This window comes from Mirounga angustirostris, unplaced genomic scaffold (genome assembly GCF_029215605.1).
Source record: "Mirounga angustirostris isolate CCGP_5_RB_7025 unplaced genomic scaffold, mMirAng1.0.hap1 SCAF_3, whole genome shotgun sequence".
NCBI classification, from domain to species: Eukaryota; Metazoa; Chordata; class Mammalia; order Carnivora; family Phocidae; genus Mirounga; species Mirounga angustirostris.
The window spans coordinates 187438897-187460301 of record NW_026991711.1 but is presented as its reverse complement, the minus strand read 5'-3'; the positions used below and the strand labels follow the sequence as shown (position 1 = coordinate 187460301).

Sequence of the window (21405 nt, the reverse complement as noted above, 5' to 3'; positions counted from 1 at the left end):
TCAAGAGTTACTTGTTCTACCTACTAAGCCAGCCAAGTGCCCCGGCCTGTTTTTTGTAGGTTTTTGTTTTGTTTTGTTTTGTTTTTTAAGATTTTATTTATTTATTTGACAGAGAGAGACACAGTGAGAGAGGGAACACAAGCAGGGGGAGTGGGAGAGGGAGAAGCAGGCTTCCTGCTGAGCAGGGAGCCCGATGCAGGGCTCGATCCCAGGACCCTGGGACCATGACCTGAGCTGAAGGCAGACACTTAATGACTGAGCCACCCAGGCGCCCCTGTTTTGTTTTGAAGATTTATTTATTTGAGAGAGAGACCACGAGTGGGAGGGGAAAAGGCAGAGGGAGAGAGAATCTTAAGTAGACTCCATGATGAGCACATAGCCCTATTTGGGGCTTGACCCCATGACCCTGAGATCAGACCTGAGCCAAAATCAGGAGTTGGATGCTTGGGTTGCCTGGGTGGCTCAGTTGGTTAAGCGTCTCAGGTCATGATCCCAGGATCCTGGGATAGAGCAGAAGTCAGGCTCCTTGCTCAGCGGGGAGCCTGCTTCTCCCTCTCCCTCTGCCTGTCGCTCCCCCTGCTTATGCATGCTCTCTTACGCTCTCTCTGTCTGTCAAATAAAAAATCTTAAAAAAAAAAAAAGGGTTGGATGCTTACCAGACTGAGCCACCCAGGTGCCCCAGCGGTGCTGTTTATATTGTATTTATTTAAGTTCTGAACACACTATGCCAGAATGTTATTTTGTATTTTACTACCTTAATAAAAAATGCAGTTAATAAGAAATATTCTGGCTATTCTGGGGTGCCTGGCTGGCCCATTTGGTGGAGTATGCAACTCTTGATCTCGGGGGTTGTGAGTTCAGGTCCCACACTGGGTATAGAGATTACTTAAAAATAAAATCTAAGGGGGCGCCTGGGTGGCTCAGTCGTTAAGCGCCTGCCTTCGGCTCAGGTCATGATCCCAGGGTCCTGGGATCGAGCCCCACATCGGGCTCCCCGCTCTGCAGGAAGCCTGCTTCTCCCCCTCCCACTCTCCCTGCTTGTGTTCCCTCTCTCGCTTTGTCTCTGTCAAATAAATAAAATCTTAAAAAAAAATAAAATAAAATAAAATAATAAAATCTAAGGAAAGAAAAGAAAAGAAATATTTTGAGCTAGGGTGAGTCTGAGGGTTAACTCAGCCCCTCCCTGGCCCTGTGGCCCATGGAAGGGTCTTCCCCTTCAGTTTTTCATTCTGAGTGTGTGGCACCTTGGGTTGAGTGAGGTTGTGGAGATGGGTAAGGACACTGTGTGGAGAGAAGTTGGCAGGAAAGCAGGAGGGAAGCTTTTGGGAAGGAGCTTGCGGGTTAGATTACAGGTAACGAGAGCCATGATGCTGAGCCATGTGTCTGGGGTGAGAAGTCCTTTATAGGAGGAGATGGTGTCAAAAGATTGCATCAGGGTCCACGTGACTCCCCCATCACCCACCTGCTCTTGCCATGGTGAGGGGCTGTCCCAGTCCTTCCAGGGTGAAGGTCTCTTGGAAAGGAAAATCGACCTGGAGAATACCGTTTTATAGAAAAGTTGTCACATCACCTGAACCATCCTCTATGAGCTGATAGAGCTCCTTAATGTGGCTCTGGACTCTCCAGCAATCCTCACCCCTGCAGGATAGCTGCATACTCAAGGTGGCCATGAGAGCAGATTTTCCCTGAGAAATTGAATAAAGGAAACCTCATTTAAAATGGAATCGGTTGGGGATGCCCAGCTGGCTCAGTCAGTGGAGTGTGTGACTCTCGATCTTGGGTTCCTGAGTCAAAGCCCCACTTTGGAAGCAGAAATTACTTAAAATAAATGAGTAAGTAAATAAATAAATAACTGAAATAAATAAATAGATAGATAAATAAATAAAATGGAGTCATTGGGCCAGAACTGGGAGCTCTCCCACCCTACCCCAAGTCCTTGATCGTAGACCCCAGCAGAACAGACAGAACCTTGCATTCCCAACAGGAAGCAGCCCATGCTTTACTACCCCCAGGAGGAGGAAGGATTGTCTCCTTGCCCAGCAACAGCCCAGCCAATGAGGGGCTGCCACAACTCAGCCAATGAAAAACCACGGCACTTAGAACCTCCAGTTTAGGGACTCCTGGGTGGCTCAGTCGGTTGAGTGACTTTGGCTCAAGTCATGATCCCGGGGTTCTGGGATGGAGCCCCATGTCGGGCTCCCTGCTCAGCGGGAGTCTGCTTCTCCCTCTACCGCTCCCCCTGCTTGTGCTCTCTCTTTCTGTGTCAAAAAAAAGAACCTCCAGTTTATTCTAGTGGACTTTTTGTTTATAAGAGCTCCGGCCAACACCTTTCCTCTGCTTTGTGTAAAGCCTGGAGCTCTCCCCTCGTGGCAGTCCCCCAGCCTGTGTCCCCTGCAGAACCCTTACAGAGGTGGACCATCACCTGGTTACTCATCAGATACTTCTGGGGAACTTGAAACAAATGAGATTTCCAGAGCCCCCCTCCCCTGCCCCCCCCCCCCCCGGCAGACTTCCTGACTCAGCATCGGGGTGAGGCTGGGGGTAGAGTCTGTGCTTTTAAAATGCCTCCCAGGGCGCCTGGGTGGCTCAGTTGGTTGAGCGACTGCCTTCGGATCAGGTCATGATCCTGGAGTCCCGGGATCAAGTCCCATATCGGGCTCCCTGCTCAGCGGGGGGTCTGCTTCTCCCTCTGCCCTCTTCCCTCTCGTGCTCTCTGTCTCTCATTCTCTCTCTCTCTCAAATAAATAAAATCTTTAAAAAAATAAAAATAAAATAAAATGCCTCCCAGAGACCCTGAAGCATCAGATGGGCATCTCCTCAGCTGCGGGTTCCTCTCCGGCACGGGCCTCGCTCTGGCCTCGGGGTCTTGCCACCTTCAAGGCTTGTCAGATGTTCCCTTTACTCCCTTGTCGTTTCCCCCCTAGGTGCCCCCTAAACTTGGCCAAATCCTGACACCCCAGGCTACCCCGTCAGTGAATCCTACACCTGTCTGCCCCTTCTGTGAACAACTGTCTGTGATGTTCATAGGGTCTAATTTTATTTAAGTTTATTTTTAATTTCACAAGTAGTGCAGGAATGCACCTTTACTATAAAACAATTCAAGAGACCCAGATGGAGTGAAGCCTCTTGACCCTCCCTTGTCCCCCCACTCCCACCCCAGACCAACTCTGAGGTGGGTGTGTGTCATGTCCTTCCAGACTCTTGTCCATGTATTTCCCACCTAGTTTCCAGATCTGGAAAAAGAAGAACCATCTTTCCTCCCACCCCAGGCCTCTCCTCTGCCTGTGCCGCGTTCTGGACCCTTCAGCCTACCCCACAGCCTTTGGCCTCCACTACCCCCCAACTCCCCTCTCCAGCTTCTCTCCCCCCACCACCCCCCTACCCACATGCACACACGCACACAGATATACCCAGGTGTTTCTCTTCCTGAAAACAAGTCTTTCTGGATCATTACATGCCTTTAACCCCCTCTCCTCTCAGTCTCTCTTCCAGTCAGCTTCTTCAACAAATGTCTCCTTGGCCAGACTTCACACCTGCTCCCGTCAGATCTCAGCTGCATCCCCCTGTTGAACTCCCCCCGGGAGGGCACTGACCCAAGTCGAGGGGTGAAGGCACCTCAGATGTCTGTGGGCTTCTGGCAGCTTTACCTTCCAGGGAGGGAGGAACCAGCTCCTGAAGTTCTCCTGGGGTGTGGCTCACCCCAATGCTCTGGACATGTTCTGACAGCTAGGGCTTCCAGAAACTCCAGGGCCTAACTGAGATGGGCACACAGTTCAGTCTCCTAAATATAGAGGCTGGGGGATGAGGAGCATTCCTGAATAGCTCAACCTCCTCTGAAGGAGGAGGTACAGGAAGAAGGGATTTAGGCTTTACTACCCTTCTTCTAACTTACTATCATAAAAGAAAAGCAAACAAACTTTTGCATTGTGAAACATTCGTTTTCCATTGCTACTCTGCCAAGTTATCATGCATTTAGTGGCTGAAATCAACACAGATTTATTCTCTTACAGTTCTGGGTGTCAGAGTCCAAAACCAAGATGCTGACAGAGCTGCATTTCTTCTGCAGCTTCAGGGAAGAATCTGTTGTCTAGCCTTTTCTGGCCTTTAGGGGCTGTTTGCATTCCTTGGCTAGTAGCCCCTTCTTACATCTTCAAAGCACATCCCTCCAACCTCTATCTCCACCGTCCCATCTCTTCTCTCTGACTGACCCTCCTGCCTCCCTCTTATTAGGACCTGGTGATTACACTGGGCCCAGGATAATTCAGGATAATCTCCCTCTTTCAAGATCCTTAATTTACTCATACTTGCAAAGTCCCTCTTACCACATGAGGTAGAGTATGCATGGATTCCGCGGATTAGGACATAGAGGGACATCTTTGGGGCCATTATTCAGCCTACCACAAGTATAAAATGTAATATGGAGGGACATCGGAAGATAGACACTGAGATTAGACAGATGTTTGCCTTATTTTCTTCATATTATTTTTTTTAAGAGATAAAGCTCTACAAAAATAGCTGAAGCCCTGTGTGGCTTTTCCTTCCTTCTCAGAGGTAACCACTTCCCTGAGGTGGGTGAAAATGACCCCCGTGTATGTTTCTGTTATTTGCTACATATTATAAATGCATTTTGTTGTTGTTGTGAAAGATTTTATTTTCAAGTAATCTCTACACCCAGTGTGGGGCTGGAATTTACAACGCCGAGGTCAAGAGTCCCATGCTCTACCAACTGAGCCAGCCAAGCACCCCTAAATGAATTATAATTCTTTACTTTTTAAAATTTTTAGAGATTTATTTATTCACTTGAGGGGCGCCTGGGTGGTTCAGTCAATTAAGCATCTGCTGTTGGCTCAGGTCCATGATCCCAGGGTCTTGGGATCGAGTCCCACACTGGGCTCCTTGCTCAGCGGGGAGCCTGTTTCTCCCTCTCCCTGCCGCTCCCCCTCACTCGTGCTCTCTGTGTCAAATAAATAAATAAATAAATAAAAATTTTAAAAAAAGATTTATTTATTCATTGAGAGAGCGAGGGAAAGCGAGTGAGCATGGGAGGGGCAGAGGGACAGAGTAACTTTAGCAGACTCCTCGCTGAGCTCAGAGCCCAATGCGGGGAGATCATGACCTGAGCTGAAACCAAGAGTTGGACGCTCAACTGACTGCACCACCCAGGGGCCCCCCTCCCAAATGCATTTTTGAAAAGAACAGTACCGTTCTTTAAATGTGTTTTGAAACTTTAAGTAAAAGGAATCACTGTGCATACCATATTTGCAACCTGCTTTTCTAAGGCAATATATTTTTGACATTCTACATGTTGATACATGAAGACCTAGTTCATTCATTTTAACTGCAATGTAGAATACCTCCCATGAGCAAGTTAGAGTTCTTTTTGTCCTTTCTTCTGCGGGAGACAGATTGTTTTCACTTTTTGTGCTATTACGAACAGTACTTCAAGAAATATCTTTGTAAAGAGAAAATATCTTTGCGCTTGTTTTCCAGAACACTTGTGCTAAAGACCTCTGGTAAGGATGCAGCCGGGAGCGCGTGCTGGGTCTGGGATACCTACACCTTCAGCTTACCCAGTGTTGCCATTCGGTAATACTGTCAACAGCAGTGTTTAAAAATACCCATTTCCTGGGGCGCCTGGGTGGCTCAGTTGGTTAAGCAACTGCCTTCGGCTCAGGTCCTGATCCTGGAGTCCCGGGATCGAGTCCTGCATCGGGCTCCCTGCTCGGCGGGGAGTCTGTTTCTCCCTCTGACCTTCCCCCCTCTCGTGCTCTCTTTTTCTCATTCTGTCTCTCAAATAAATAAATAAAATCTTAAAAAAAAAAATACCCATTTCCCACATATCCTCAGCATCTGGTATTTTCAGATTTGCTATTTTTTCAGATTTATTTTCCTTACCTATTTTCCAGTCACTCTGTTCTGTCCCCAATCATCTTGAATGTGATGCAGCATCGACTTTTCCTCCATCTCGATCCTGAATGACAAACCCACGCAGGACCCCCTGTGTTCTGCGTGGTCCTTCAAGCTGTCCCCCCTGATTCTCTGTTGGGTTCCCCACTCCCGCCAGCCCTCTGCCCACGCTGAGTTTCATTTGGGCCAGCCCTGGAAGAAACTCTCTGCTCTCCCTGCAGAAGGCGGTGGAATGTGCAGAGATTGTCTACTGAGAGGAACGACGTCTTCTGCTTTACCAGCCCTCGGCCTGAGTGAATGATGCAAGTCTAGCCCTGGAGACATGAGTAAATCCACTTGAGAATTCCTCAGTCCTGAACTCCCCAGAAATAAATGACCGTATATTTTTCCTGTCCCCAAGGATGTTCTGAAACATACCTGCCCATGAGCTAAATAACCCATATCTTAGAACACGGCCACATGGAGGACTAAATCCAAAGACTGTGACCTTTCTTCCCACAGCAAGCCTCTTTTCTTTAGCAGCCTGTGGCTTTTAGACACCAAATCTTGGGTTCTAAGTTTTTACACCCCTCTCCGCACCGCCCCTGATCCAGTTAAAGTGGTGGGCTAGCCATCTTGAGCTCTCTCAACACAGGGAAGCCATCTCTGAGTTGTCTGGCCCTCATAAAGATCCAGGTCTCCTCCCGCTGGTCCCTAAACAAACTGAGACAGCCTTGTCCTCATGGATGGATGGTGGTGAGCAGAAGACAGTTCTCTGCCATCTCGTTCCAACCTCACAGTCTCCCGAACTTTGTCTATTCCTCTCAGCTGTACATAGCCATTTATAGATTCCCATATTCCCATTAGCAATGGCTTTGCCTGAGATACATCCCTGGAAAAGATGGGGCCTGAAGGATTGCTTCCCAAAGGGGTTCAGCCACATGCTTCAAAGGAAACCCCAATGCTGCTGGAGGGGGACATCCAGGGATCCTTATACACTTGTATGTCTTAGCATTTGCTCAGTTCTGGGCACAAGATGGATCCTTTAGAAGCTATTCCTTTCCCATAAACTAATAGTTTGTGGTTCTAATGCTCAACATGGATCCCCTTCTCTATTCCTGGGATTTAGAGAGCGGCCCTCACAGAAGCCAGCATGGCATGATGCCCGTTTGGATCCCGAAGGTTACCTTCTGTCCTCTGAAGTATACAAAACTCCATTTCAACTGCAACTTTCCAGACAATAACCCCGACCAGTGGAGCCCAGGTGGACACCAGCCCTAATTATCGTCTTTCTGACAAAGACTGCTGGAAGCTCAAAATGCTTGACAAGAGGTGCCAGGAGGCAGAGGGACAAGCCAGCCACAGAGGAAGTCACTCAGAAACCCAGGGAGTTGAAATCCCTTCTCAAGGGCTTGGTTTCAAAAAAACAAATGTTTTGGGGCACCTGGGTGGCTCAGTCGTTAAGCGTCTGCCTCCGGCTCAGGTCATGATCCAGGGGTCCTGGGATCAAGCCCCGCATCGGGCTCCCTGCTCCGCAGGAAGCCTGCTTTTCCCTCTCCCACTCCCCCTGCTTGTGTTCCCTCTCTCGCTCTCTCTCTCTCTGTCAAATAAATAAATAAAATCTTTTTAAAACCCCCCCAAAAACAAAATAAAATAAATGTTTCCTAATGGCGCTCAGAGGGAGTTGTGGGGAGCCACCAAAGTGAGTCATTTGGCGGATGTCGGGGCTGGGATGTCCACAGCTTCTGAAGAACACCGAGGAAGCCCAAGGTCACATGCCTGCATGGGACGCCCCTCATTTGGCTCCTCTCTCTGGGTTTTCAGATTCCTCCATTCTCTCTAGCTGGGAAATTGGATCAATCATTTGAAGTTTTTAAAAGAAGGTAGGTGAAACGTTTTGTTTTTGTTTTGTTGTTTGTTTCTGGCAGAACCGTTTAAATCCTGTCCTGAATGAAGGGTTCATTTAACTCCTAAGTACTCCATTAGAGGTTAAGATGTTATTTCTTTCTTTTTTTTATTTTATTTTATTCTTATGTTAATCCCCATACATTACATCATTAGTTTTAGATGAAGTGTTCCATGATTCATTGTTTGTGCACAACACCCAGTGCTCCATGCAGAATGTGCCCTCCTCAATACCCACCACCAGGCTAACCCATCCTTCAAGATTTACTCAAACCGAAGTTTTTATTCTTCAAAAATGACACCTCACTCATTAGGTTCTTTTTTTTCTTTTTCTTTTTTTTTAGATTTTATTTATTTATTTGATAGAGAGAGACACAGCTAGAGGGGGAACACAAGCAGGGGGCATGGGAGAGGGAAAAGCAGGCTTCCCGCGGAGCAGGGATCCCCATGCGGGGCTCGATCCCAGGACCCTGGATCATGACCTGAGCCAAAGGCAGATGCTTAACCACTGTGCCACCCAGGTGCCCCTCACTCACTAGGTTCTTAAAAGCTCTTACCCTGTGGTTTACCTGATGCCCCTCGTATTTTTCTGCCTCACGCTTCTCAATGACAGACGCTCCCCATCTATCGTCTTCTCTGAGGAACAGATGGGTCAATAGATCCGCTCCACGGTGGTGCTTGCTCTACTTGGCTTCATCTTCCCGGGAAGTTGGTTCAGTACAATGTAAGAAGAAAAGTGAAGGTGTCCTATGATTCTATTTGTGTGTGTCTGGCTGTGTGTTTAATGATGTACACCTAATTTTACCATGGAGAGCTGGAGCCGGTTCCCATCCCTAGCTGATCCTGCCTATTTCTTAACTCCACATTCACGGACATCATGTTGGTAGCTTGAAATCAGCCATGGTGGGAGTATTTACACCATGAAAATTGGCAAACACTCCAAATCAGGGCTTTTTGTTCCGTGGTGGGGATGGGGTGCGAGGCAGGGTGAGGGCTTAGAAATGTCTGGAAGAAACAAGAAACACCAAAAATAGTTACCTGTACAGAATGGAACTGAAGAACACGGGTATTGGAGAGAATTTTTTTTTTTTTTTGGCTTTTTGAATGTTTTGTTGTGTGCATAAGTATTTTTTTTTTTTTAAAGAGAACTTTCTTTTTTAAGAACAAAGACTTCCTGCTGTGTTTATTAATCCCATACCATCAGCTGGAAACTGCCTGGGGCAGAACTGTCTGATTGAGGAAGAGAACAGAGCCTGGAGAGATGTCTTCAGTGTGGCCTCAGTGGAGTGACGTCCTGGGAGTGGGGTTTGGGGCCAGGCACACACACAGTGCAGCAGCAGGCAGTCCTTCTAGAACCTTGTGCCGAGTCTGAGAGGGGAGTCAAAGCATGCCAGGCCCTCAGTCAAGACGCCAGGCCCTCAGCCAAGACTTCAGGCCAAAACTCGGGTCACCAAACTCCATGGATGAAGCAGAAAAATGGGTATGAAGATAGGACCCTAAAAATGGTCCAGCTCTAGGGAGGCTGGGGGAGGGGACAGTCTAGAAGGGGCACCGTTCACGGGAGGGTCTTTTAGATTATGGGGCTGAGGGGCAGCTTTTTAGGCCATTCCTGAGACTTTTTCCCCTACAGCTGAAATTAAAGGGGGGTCATCCGCTCTGCCCAGGAGGGAAGGAGGGCAAACCGGGGCAGTGAGGAAACAAACAAGAGGCTGGCTCCTCATCACTGGGGAGAAGGCTCACCACCACCCCCAGGAGAGGCCACAGTCCACAGTAAACAAGTTCCAGGGAATGAAGCAGAACTCTGGTCAGATTCCAGGAAGCTCATCATACTCCAAAAAAGGACCCCTAGAAGCCCTGGTCTATGTCTGGAGGTGGGGTGGGAGTTCCCACTGGAGGATTGGGGGAGTGGCTTGGAAATTCTAGGCAGAGATAATGGAGGCCCCAGGTGCAAGATGGGCCACAGCCAGAGAAATCCATCAGATATACAGCAAGATGCAGGGTCTGGAGGGCAGCCCCAGGATGGGCTGCTAGGACCCCACTGATGGGGGCCTGGGGGTACCATCCCTTCCCTCCCGTAGGGCCAGGATGCTTGGAAATGGAAAACAAGGGACCAAACATTTGCCTAGGATTGGTCGGAAATTTTGGGGGGGTGCACAGTGAAAGGATGGAGCGGCCGCTCCCCTGGCAACAGCGAAATGCCAGTCTGTGCCCTCTGGGGCCCTCAGACATTTCCAAACTCCACCTGACAGCATGGGCAGCGGCCTTCGAAGTCATGTCAGTTAGGGCTGCCACAGGTTACAAGGGAATTGAAAATCCCATTTTATAAACTCCTAGCCGAGGTGCCAGGCCACCAGGACTAATAAGGCCATGTCTTGGCCTCCTTTCTTTCTAACGTGCTGCTAACATCCTTCAATTTTTAGATAAGTTAGATGCATACATCTCCTATCACCAGCACAGGAGATCACAATCTCCCCATACTGTGGAGCCTCGAACAACCTTAAAATGCCACTGACTCTATTAATAACAGCCCCCAAAGCCCTATATCAATTACAGGTAAACTAAGTCCATCTCTGCTGACATTTGCTGCCAACATGTTGAATGTGGAGGTCCCATGGACATCACTACATCATAATGGCCAACTGATTCAGCTACTTGGGAGCGTATTTGACAGTTGACTCACTCCCCAAAAAGCCTGCCACGAGGCCAGGAACCCCTCATGAGATACCAGAGGAAAGCCTGCAGAGCCTTCATCGACACGAAGACGGCGGCCGTGTTTGCTGAGCGCCGCGGATGCAGAGGTGGGGCCTGGCCTGTGTGCAGGAAAGGATGGGCCCGGGACAGGTACTGCCACCACCAGGCCTGAGTCCCCAAGGACAGCTCTGTACTATATTGGACAGGACCTCTTGCACCTAACAGGAGGCCTAGCACTTAGTAGGTGCTCAGTAAAAAAAATCAGAAACGAATAATACAAGATGATGCCTTTGATAACAAACATTTGGGAAATCAAAAGGAAGTGGTTAATTCTGCCAGGGAATTAAAGAAAGCTTCCTAAAAGAGGCCGCAGGTCAAGCTGGTCCTTGAAATGGAAGAGTCAGTGAGCAGAGAAGGGAGAAGAGCAGTCCAGAAAGAGGGCAGTGATGTGGCAAGAGGCCAGGCAGGAAGGGAGGCAGAATGAGGGGGTGGATCTTGAGCTGCAGGTAGGTCTGGGCCTTGCAGACTCTGCACGCTGTTCATAGACTCTAGAGTCCATGTGACAAATTCTTCGACTCAGGAGCCAAGTGGCTTCTTCAGAAACATGACTTTCCTTTTGTCAGAGTGAAACCATGCCATGTTTCCTTTCTCACTTGGGCTGCCTGGGAGCTCCTGAAGTGCGGAATCCCTTACACTTTTTCCGCATCCCTTCATAGTCCCTTGCAGGACCTTTCCCCTAACAGATTCTGCATTAGTGCTCTGCTCTTGCATAACAATACATCAGATGTAATATCTCAACACAATACACATGTATTAGCTCGCAGTTTCTCCCTGGAAGTCTGGGCAAGGGTTAACTGGATCTTCTGCTGGACTTCGATCTGCGGCCTGACTGGGGCAGGATCTGCTTGCAAGCTGTTGGGCAGAGGCCTCAGTTTCTCGCCTGTGTCAGCTGGTATCTCAGTATCCCACCCTCTCTATAGGCTGGGCACAACACGGCAGCTTCCTTCTCTTCTTCTTCTTTTTTATTATTTATTTGACAGAGAGAGAGAGAGAGAGAGACAGCCAGAGAGGGACACAAGCAGGGGGAGTGGGAGAGGGAGAAGCAGGCTTCCTGCCGAGCAAGGAGCCAGACACGGGGCTCGATCCCAGGACCCTGGGATCATGACCTGAGCCGAAGGCAGAGAGGCCCAACGACTGAGCCACCCAGGCGCCCCCAGCTTGCTTCTTCAAAGCCAGTGAGGGGAGGTATCGGAGCGAGACGGTCATTGCAATCTCATATAATGTAATCAGATGCACATGACCATAGCCATCCCATCACCTTTGCCTTATTCCATTGGCTAGAACAAGTCCCACCCTCATTTAGCCAGCTGGTTTTAGAGAGGCAAGAAGATCATGGGACCATCTGGGTCTGCCCATCAGCTATTAATGGCTAGTTAATTAAACTAGTCTTGTTGGCACTTAAAGATATCACCATTACAGAGACATAGATATTGTCACAAGAAGGCAGTGAAGTGAGTTCTGTGCCTCCCAAGAATGCTCTCCCTGCCCCCACAGCATCTGCCGCAAGGCCAGGCAAAAAACAAATCAATAAACATGAAATGAAATGTCCTAGGATTCGCATTACTGCTGGAAGGACCTAGAGTTTTCTACCATCAAGGTAATTATCGGCTTGTCGTAAATTTCTCGATTAACATATGTAATTTTAAAAAGCCATATACCAATTGTAACAGCCACAAAGTGGGAACTAGGTCAGACATCACTATTATGAATGTGGGCCCTTCCCTAGAAAAATGTCTCCTACCCCCAACACCTATGATTTCCCCTACTTTGCAGATGAGCTATGTACATGGGTACTGTTTCCCAATTCTGCTAGTGCAAAATTGGGCTTGCACAGCTCTGAAACCAGGTGACCTGGGCTGGAATCAAAACTTAGCCACTTACTGTGGGACCTTAGACGAGTCGCTTAACTTTAAATAATGATAGCAAATGTTTGTATAGTATTTGCTATGGGCCAGGCTCTTTACATATATTAAACACATATACATTCATCTAACCGACGGACACCCTTCGTATCCCCATTTTATAGATGAGAGAACTCAGGGATAACGGTTGAGGCCTGGGATTAAGATTCTGAGCCTGGTCAAGAGCAGAGAGAATGAAGGGCAAATGGTGGACAAGACAGCTGGGGACAAAGGCACAGCTGAGTGCTGTTGTCAGCGGATAGATTCTCTTTCCAACCTGCTGTCCCCACTGCCAACCCCGGCCAGGTAGGACTGGTAAGAACTGTGGTTTGCCATTTGAACCACTCCTATTGCCTAAGACCTTGAACTCAACTTGCCCCCCTTGGCAGGGTGTGGTGAGAAGAAAGGAGAAGCCAGGATGTCACCATCGGGGGGCCTGGATTCCGTCCTGCTTCCAGCCACCCTTTCAGGGTGGTCAGGCTCCCCCATGACTGCTGAGAAAACAAGATAAGGCACCAGGGAAGGAGGGAAGGAGGGAAGGAGGAAAGGAGCAGGCACTCCCTCCTACCCCCACAGAGAGAGCGCCCGGGGCCTCCCTGGATCTGGATGGTTCCTTATCCTTCCTCCTCCTCCCACCCCTACCTCTTGATCTTTAGCCACGTGAGGCCGCCTCCTGTCCGGCTGTGGGGAGGGGCCAGCCACGGACTCCAACCTCCCCCCACAGCCAGACACCCGCTTAATGCAGAAATGCTTCCTCTGCCCAGACGCCCCCCTCACCCCCATACCCCGGGCTGGAGGCCACCTTGCGAGTCCGCCTTCTGTGGTAGGGCTCAGCAAGCCTCACTCAGAAGCAAACACAGTGTTTCCTCCGCTTTTCCCGCCAACATGGCCGAGTAGCAGCTGAGAGGCTCCCCGGGGGCGCAATGCCACCGTTCCCCAGAGACCAAACTGAACGGAGCTCCGCGGGGGCCGACTGGCTCCGGCAGTGTGGACAGGATGGGGCTGCGGGCACACAGTGCCCACGCGGCCCGTGAGGATCCCGTGCCTGCTCTCACTCCCTAGACCACCACCCCCCTTTCCCGCCTAGCTCCCCGTCCTCCCTGCTGTTGCGGAGGGGGCTCCGGGCCCGGAGGAGTCCCCCGCGCTCTGGCGCTTGCTGCGACGAGTGTGCCCGCTTTCCCGTGGGGGCGGGGGCCGCCTGCACGCGGTGGACGCTCGGTGTCTCCCAGCTCTGCCTGGTCCGGTGCGCGCCTGGGACCCCCCCCCCCCCCCCGCAGTGGGGTCGGCCAGGCCAGGCCTCCTCCCTCCCCGACTGCGCCTCCTGCCCTTTGGGGGAAATGTGAGGCCCTTCTACGAGCCGGAGGCCGGGGCGGCCCGGCTCTGGCTCCGCAAACACTGCACCCATCTGACCGCCGCACAACGCGCAGCCAGGGGAGGGACACGGGGCACCAAACGCGCTTCCCGAAGAGCGGAGGCGCGCGGGCCAGGTGGTCAACTTTGCACACAAATGTACCCAACTGCGCACAAGGGCCGCAGGCCTTGGCTTTAGGGACAGGAGGGACGGAGCATTATGTCCGGAGAGGGCTCGGCTTCCCGCTGGGGATCGCGGGGGTCCTGCCGGGGGCGCCGCCCGACCCGGGCGCAGGACGCGCCTCCGCCATGCTCCAGTTGAGCCCTGGAAAAACCCCGGCGCACAGAGGAGAGGCGGGCCAGCTCGTAAGGACGGCGGGAACAAAGGCGGCCCGCGGCCGGATGCAGTCATGGAAAAACCCAGCGGGGCGCCGGGGCGGGGGCGGCAGGGGAGAGGAGGCGCGCGCCCCGCAGCCCTGCCACCCTCGCCGGCCGGGCCGGGCGGGGCTGCTCCCAGCCCCCGCCCCGGAGCGCTCCTGGCGGGCGGAGGACGAGGGGCGGGGTGGAGGCCCGGGAAAACAGAAAATGCTGGATCGGGAAGGGAGGCCCGTGCCTGGGGCCAGAGAAGCAGCAGCCCCCGTGGTCCGGACGCTTTCGGCCGCGAGGCGACGGAAGGGTGGCCCGGGCTGGTACCCGCCCGGCACACGCAGCGCTGCACACGGCCCCCTGGCAGCTGCGGCAGCCGGGGGTGGCCAAACCGTAGGGGGCGCACGCAGACCCGTGCATCGGCCCGGGCGCGTGTTCGGAGGCGCACACACGCTCCTCCTGCACATACAGGATCATTTACACGCACGTGCGCACAGACACGCGCGGGCTGCCCAGAGCTCCCAGGGCAGAGCGAAAGAAAGGGGCCGGCCGAGAGGGGCCGAAAGAGATGTTCGTTAGGGCGGTCCCGGGGTTTAGAAACAGAAGCTCAGAAGCTGGGGGCGGGACCTTGGTCGAAGCGGCGGTTGGGCCCCCACCCGCACTCCGTCTTGCAGGTGCGGGGACTGGGCCACCTGGGCGGACGACGTGCCCAGGTTCCGCCCGGGACTGGAGTTTCCCTCCTGTGCGGGACGCTTCCTGCCCTGGCCTAGCTCGTCTTGTGAACCTGGCTGCAGCACGGCGGGGGTTTTTTATGTAGAGAAGGAAAGTGTTGGTTCACGTCGGACCTAACGACTCCGGAGGCCTTTTCCAGCTCCGACTTGTTATGAAGAAGGAACTGGACCCAGAGGCCATAAAAGGAGTTGGTGGGAGAAAAAAGTCTTTGGCCGCAACCACAGGCTCTTCTTGGTTCAAATGTCCCCTTGTTTATTTGTGCTGCTCCCTGCCGTGGGGTACCAGGGGGCAAAGCCTAAACCTGTGGGGTCCCTAGGGTGGGGAAGGGATATAGAATTTGAGGCTAGGATCAGAGGGTCAGGGATCAGAGGAGACCCCAGAATCTGCCAGAATCCGAGGCTGCTGTGTTGGGACGGCAGGTGGGGGTCCCTGAAGGCCGGAGGACAATGAAGCAGGAGACCATGACCTCAAAAGTTTCAGGAAGGGGCCGTTTTTATGAGTGCTGGCTGTTGGAACTGTTGCTGGAATACAGCAGGAAAATACAGCAACGTAGAGAGGTTTTGGCTTCTGCTCAGAACACAGGGTCAACAGAAGCAGGGACACCAGCGACATGACAGGGTCAGACGAGCTGACATCTACTTGTGGTCCCCTTGGGAACTGAGGTTGGAATCAGATGACCCAGCCCTACCTCTCCCTAACGTCCTGGTTTGGGGGAATCTTGTCCAACATATTTGGCCCTCAGATAACTCATCTGTAAAATGGGAACAACAGCTCCTGCACCAGAGTGTTCTGGGGATTGAAAGGGTGTATAAGTCCCGCTTCCCTCATGCCTTCCCTCCTTTTCCATTTCTCGAAGTCCCTGGTGCTTGCTCACTAGGACTCCTTCCAAGTCCTAGTTTCTTGTGAGCAGGTGGGGTCCAATGGGGCGAAGGCTGGGGAGCAGCGCCCTCTAGCGGTCGATACCAGGAGGGTCCCGTCAGTCTTTGAAGACACGCCCAGGCTAACGTGATTAGTGCCTGAGGGTATCTGGCAAGTTAGAGCCTCCTCAGGGCTGATCCTGGGGGCTCCACTCAGGGAGGCCTTTCCTTCTGATTCAGTTTCCCCTTGGAGCAAGCAGAGAAACTGCTGCGCCCCCATAGCAGTCTCTCCTCTGACCTCTGGCGGCCCAGCTTCTGCAGCTTTAACAGGCTTCTCGCAATTCTGCCCTGGAGGACTCTACGCACTTAGCAATCACACTGGGTTTTATAGCTTGCAAAACATTTTGACACACATTACTTGTCCCTACGGTGTGCTGTTTCTGGGTGGTGATGGCGCTAGTTGGATAGAGGATCGTGGTTTGGGGCTCCAGCGCGGTGGACTGATTTGGATCCTGAGTCTTCCATGCAGCTCGGTAACCAGGGCGACGTTCAAAACATTGAATAATCAGTAGGGCAGGCAGCCACCAATCAGAACAGGCCCTGCTCTAACCGCCGGGCACCGCCAAATGCGCGTGTACCTGCTGAAGATTCTGGAATAACCTCAACCTCACGGGGCCTCGGTTTCTTCATCTGCAATATGGGCATGGTGGTTGTAATAGTACCACTTTGGAGGGCTGTCGTGAAGACTGAATTAGTTAATGCGTGTAAAAGATTGAGAAACCGGTGTCTGACTATAGAAAGCACCCAGTAAGTATTAGCTTTTTTACTGGTCCGAGCTCCTCTCAGACTCAGTGACTCAGGGTGGTTGCAACCTTTAAGGGATTCACTTTAATCCTCCTGGGTTCACCTCCTGGGTCACCTCCACCTTCCCACCTCCTTGTCTGGCCCTCCAGTTATTCTGCTCTTTAGAAGTGCTTCTCAAACTTTACCATGCATCCGAATTTCTGGGGGATCTTATTAAATTGCAGATTCTGATTCAGGAGGCCTGGGTGGGGGGCCTGGGTTTCTACCTTTCCTCTAAGCTCCCAGGTGGCGCTGATGCTGGTCCAAGAAGCAAGACTCCAGAAGATCACTGGGGACACAGATGGGTCAGCTGGTTGACCTGTAAATATTTATTGAGCACCTACTCAGTGCAAGGTGGTGCGGGGATCCAAACACGTCTCAGGACTGGCCTCCAACCTCAAGGAGCAGAGAGGCTATTGCACAAATACCAGTTAGTAACAATCAGGCCAAAGGGCAAACACGTGCCAAAGAGCAGGTGAAACACACAGTGAGTCCTGTCTCTGCCCAGTAGCCAGAGTGAGGCTTTAAACAGGTGACTGCCATAATTGCCCTGCTTAAAACTGCCCCATGGCTCCCACCTCATTCGGAATAAGAGCTGAATTCTTCTGGATTCTTCTTCCAGGCCCTGAATCATCTGGCCTTGCCTCTGACCTCATCTCCCATTGCTGGCTTTTTTTTTTTTTTTTAAAGATTTATTTATTTGTTTGAGAGAGAGAGAGCACAAGAGGGGGGAGGGTCAGAGGGAGCAGATTCCCCGATGAGCAGGGAACCCCACGCAGGACTTGATCCCAGGACTCCAGGATCATGACCTGAGCCGAAGGCAGCCGCTTAACAAACTGAGCCACCCAGGTGCCCCTCCCATTGCTTGCTTTATTCTAGGACCATTTGTTCCTGTGAACCCAACAACCCAACTTCCTACCTGAGAGCCTTTGAACTTGCCTGGTCGATGCTTGTCCTTCAAACTGGTGAGTGCCTGGCCTCATATTGCCTCCTCAGAGAGGGCTTCCTTGACCCAGAGGAAGTTTGATCTAAAGTACCTGCCCCCAGCTCAGATCAGATATTCTTTATTGTATCATTCTGTTGTTGTTTATTTTTAATAGAACTTCTAAGTTCGATGTTATTGCATTATATTTTTGGTTGCTTTATGTCTGCTCCATGAAGGCAGAGTGTTTACTTGCCTTATTCTGCTTTACCCCCAGGACTTATAACACCATCTGGTGCATAGTAGGCCTTCAGTGAAGATCTGTTGAACAAATGAAAGAACAACTGTTATAGGGCAGTTAAAGAGGTGGGAAGGGCCCATGGGTGCCTCCGGTGGGTGAGAGACTTCATAGACTAGTGTACAGGAGGTTTATCAGGGAGCTCTCCTGGGGTCACATCCATGGAAGGGTCGGGAAGGTGGCAGGAGAAGGAGGGAGAAGTAGGGCTTCAGGCCCAGCTGAACCTTGGGAAGCTCCCATGCAGGGGAGGTCTTTCACCATTGTCCCTATTGCAGGGCCTGATCCTAGGGTGAAGATGAATCCAATGGCCTGAGGCAGAGGTTCCCTTCCCTGGTTCCCTGAGGGCAGACTGAGATGAACTGTGGGTGTGCCATAGACCTTAAGAGGCTGCAAACACACGCTTGACTTTTGTTCTTATATATTATTTGAGTGTTGATTCGTGCCAAACCCTCATCAATCAGCTGCTACATTTCACATTTCAGCATCTTAACAGAGATGCCCCTTATATATTTTTCTCAAGAGCAAGTGTTCTTCAGCTGAAAATAGAGAACCAATCATCCAGCATTTGCATAAATGAACATTTCTGGAAGTATTCTGTGATTTGGGTCCTTTGATGGGAAAGCACTGGACGCATCCCCTCCATGCGATATCTGGTGGGCCTGAGGAACCTCAGCTGTTTTTGTTGAATGGGTGGTTAGGAAAGTACCCCCAGAGGTGGCCGGCCGTAGCATGGGGAGAGGCCAACAGATGGACCCTGACAGAGGGAGCAGGTTGGACTCTGTGCCGGAAGACACCTTGCTTGGTGTCTAGGACTTGCCAGCTGGGTGGTGCGGGTTTTGTGAGTGTACAACCCATGCAGTCACCCAGGGCCCCAATGCTTAGTTCAATGCTCAATTGTCACCATCTTGACATGTTTTTATTTATTTTTAAGTAATCCCTACACCCAACGTGGGGCTCAAACTCATGACCCCAAGATCAAGAGCCGCATGCTCTTCCAACTGAGCCAGACAGATGCACCCGCCCCATCTTGACATTCTTAATAGGTTTTGAACAAGGGACCTTGCATTTTCATTTTGCCCTAGGCCCCCCAAATTGTGTAGCTGGTTCTGCGCACCAGCTCTGGTTCCTAGGCCCAGGACCCATTCTCAAGGAATCCTCTGGGAGAGTCTGGCGAATCTGGGCGGGAGGTGAGCCCGGGTGCGTCCTAGAACAGGTCATGTGTGTGAAACGGGGATCACGGAGCCTGCTTCACCCAGAGGAGAGGAGAGGACGAGGGCTGCAGGCTTTTCTCCAGTGAGGATCAGGCTGTGGCAATTCACTGCCCAGGAAAGACAGCCTAGACACCTCTGCTCCTCCGAGCCCCTGGCCAGCAGTCAGACTGTTGACAAAAATGAAGGTTTACAGGGATGGGGCAGATGCTTCCCTTGGGTGGGACGGACAGAGCATGCCCTGGCTCCTGGGCAAATAGCTGGTCTCCATGTCAATGCACACCAGTTCTCTGAGACCTGGGCCCAGATATCCACGTTCCTGGATGCAGCCTGGTCTGGCCCATTGTGCTGGGGGAGGTGGTGGTGGCTCCCTGGAGACAGACTGTGGGAGGCTTGATGTTATCCTCTTGCAACAGATGTCATTAGGAGGGAAGAGCCTGAGAAGCCAGGCTAGACTGCATCGCCTAAGTCCTGAGACCCAGTTACACCCCTCTGAAGCCCTAGGGGTCCCCCAGGCAACCTGAGGCCAGCTCTGATTTGAGCTGGTCACTGCTCAGATTTAGGTCACTGCTTGGGTTGTGCACACCTGATGGTCTTTCTGCTCCTGCCGTGTCTTGGCCCTCACCTTCTTCCACTCCAGATTTGAGCCTTATCTTCTCTCCTCTGTGACTGATGTCCCCTGCCTCAGTTTCCCACGGACGTGTCACTTCCACGCTCTTGCAGTCCGTCCTCAGTGGGCAGGACCAGGGTTTGTTTCCTGCATTGTCCCTCGGTCATTTTTGACCAAGGGGCCTCTCATTTAATTTTGCATTGTGGCCCCCCCAAATCATGGAGCCAGCCTGCTGATGAGCTCACCGGGGCACCGAGGCCAGGTACGGAGGCGTTGGGAGGTCAGAACCTGACGCGGGGTTCTGAGAGGGCAGCGAACGTCCACGGTCCCACGGGAATGCCGTGCTGAGCGCCTACTGTGTGCAGGGAGGGCCGGGCCGCTACAAACAGAAGCCCCTTTCTTCCTAGAGTTTACCCAGGGGAGCGTTTAGAAGTAGACAAAGCCCGCCGATCCGGGGGCCTCCCCCTCAGGCGTGGGGCGAAAACGGGGGCGGCCGGGAGCGGAGGAGGGGCGTCCTCCGGTAGGGCTCAGACACCGCCCCGCCCGGGTCGCCGGCCTCCGAGAGCTGAAAGGGCCTCTGTGTTCTGTCCCCCCGCCTGCCCGCGGGCCAGCAGCGCACTTCCTCCGCTGCGCCAGACCCCGGAGGCTCCGCAGCCCCTCTGGGGACAGACGCAAATAGTTCCCGGCCCAGCTGCCCGGCCAGTTACCTTGGGAACCAAACTCAATCGCCTGACGTCACCCGGCCGTTGCGTAGCAACCGGCGTAGACACCCGCGCGCGGCCCCCGCCCCGGCGCTGAGGCCTCGGTCGCCAGGGACACGGCGGGGCGGGGCGGGGCGGGGCGGGGCTGTCCTCGCCGCCCCTCGCCCGTCGGGCCGCGCCCCCGGCCCCGCCCCGGAGCTGGGCCCCCCGCCCCCCAGCCCCCAGCTCCGGCGGAAGGGGGCCGAGCCCAGGCGAGGAAGCGGCGGCGCCTGGCCTCGGGCGGCCGGCGAGGGCCCCGCGCGGCCTGAGCGCGACCCCCGGCCAGAGGCCTTTGTTTGCCGTCACCCCGTCTCACTGCCCCAGCTTTCCGTTCCAGTCTCGTTTCTCACCAGGCCGCAACCTGGGCTCCTGCTCTGGCAACGAGGAGCGGGTGGCCGGACGGGGGCGTTTTCATTCCCCTCCCCTCCGGGTCGCCCAGGAAATCTCTGCCTCGCTTGGCCACCCGCCTTGGGGGAGGAGACACCGGGCCCTGCTCACGCCACTCTGCTCCCATCCCTGGTTCGCTCCTCCGCTCCTGTGCCTTCCCCTGGTGTCTGCGCTGTGCCATTCACCTCCCTGCCCTGGCTGCAGTGTGACCAGGCCACCTCTGGGTGAGGGGTGTGGGGAGGGGGGGCCTGCCGAGCGCCTCGCCGAGTTTCTGGCGTGGGCCTTGTTCTTGGGCTGCTCTGTCTCCCTCCCATCTCTGTTTCATACCACAGCCCATCATTACGTGCGGAATCCCAAAGCCCAGAACTATGCAGGGGCCGGCAGTAATCTGCCATCATGCCCTGCCCTGGTCTGCCTCAACTTACCCATCTTTGGTCAGGGGTAACCCTAACTTCCTCCTCTTGCTAGAGGACCTTGCTTCTCTTGTTTAAGTTCAGTGTGGTGGAGGCCATGTGTGGGAGGTGCTTTTCCTCACCAGAAACTGTATTTTGACAAGTACTAATAAAATGCAGGTGGTCAGAGAGGCCAAACCAGGTGTTTTAAGTGAATCCTATTTCCTCACTGGTTGATATTTAAAAATCAGAGATGC

General features: G+C 52.6%; 2 long non-coding RNA genes across 2 annotated transcripts in view; both read left to right on the top strand.

The window, feature by feature from the left end:
• LOC135363926 (uncharacterized) overlaps positions 1-7518 on the top strand; it is a 41884-nt gene extending 34366 nt beyond the window's left edge. Inside the window, exons 5-6 of the long non-coding RNA XR_010410344.1 lie at positions 5491-5513; positions 6129-7518. This is a non-coding gene — a long non-coding RNA (uncharacterized LOC135363926). The remainder of the gene's footprint in view (positions 1-5490; positions 5514-6128) is intronic.
• An 8663-nt stretch (positions 7519-16181) lies between these two features.
• LOC123838741 (uncharacterized) overlaps positions 16182-21405 on the top strand; it is a 47422-nt gene continuing 42198 nt past the window's right edge. The window contains exons 1-2 of the long non-coding RNA XR_010410343.1: positions 16182-16555; positions 17471-17556. This is a non-coding gene — a long non-coding RNA (uncharacterized LOC123838741). The remainder of the gene's footprint in view (positions 16556-17470; positions 17557-21405) is intronic.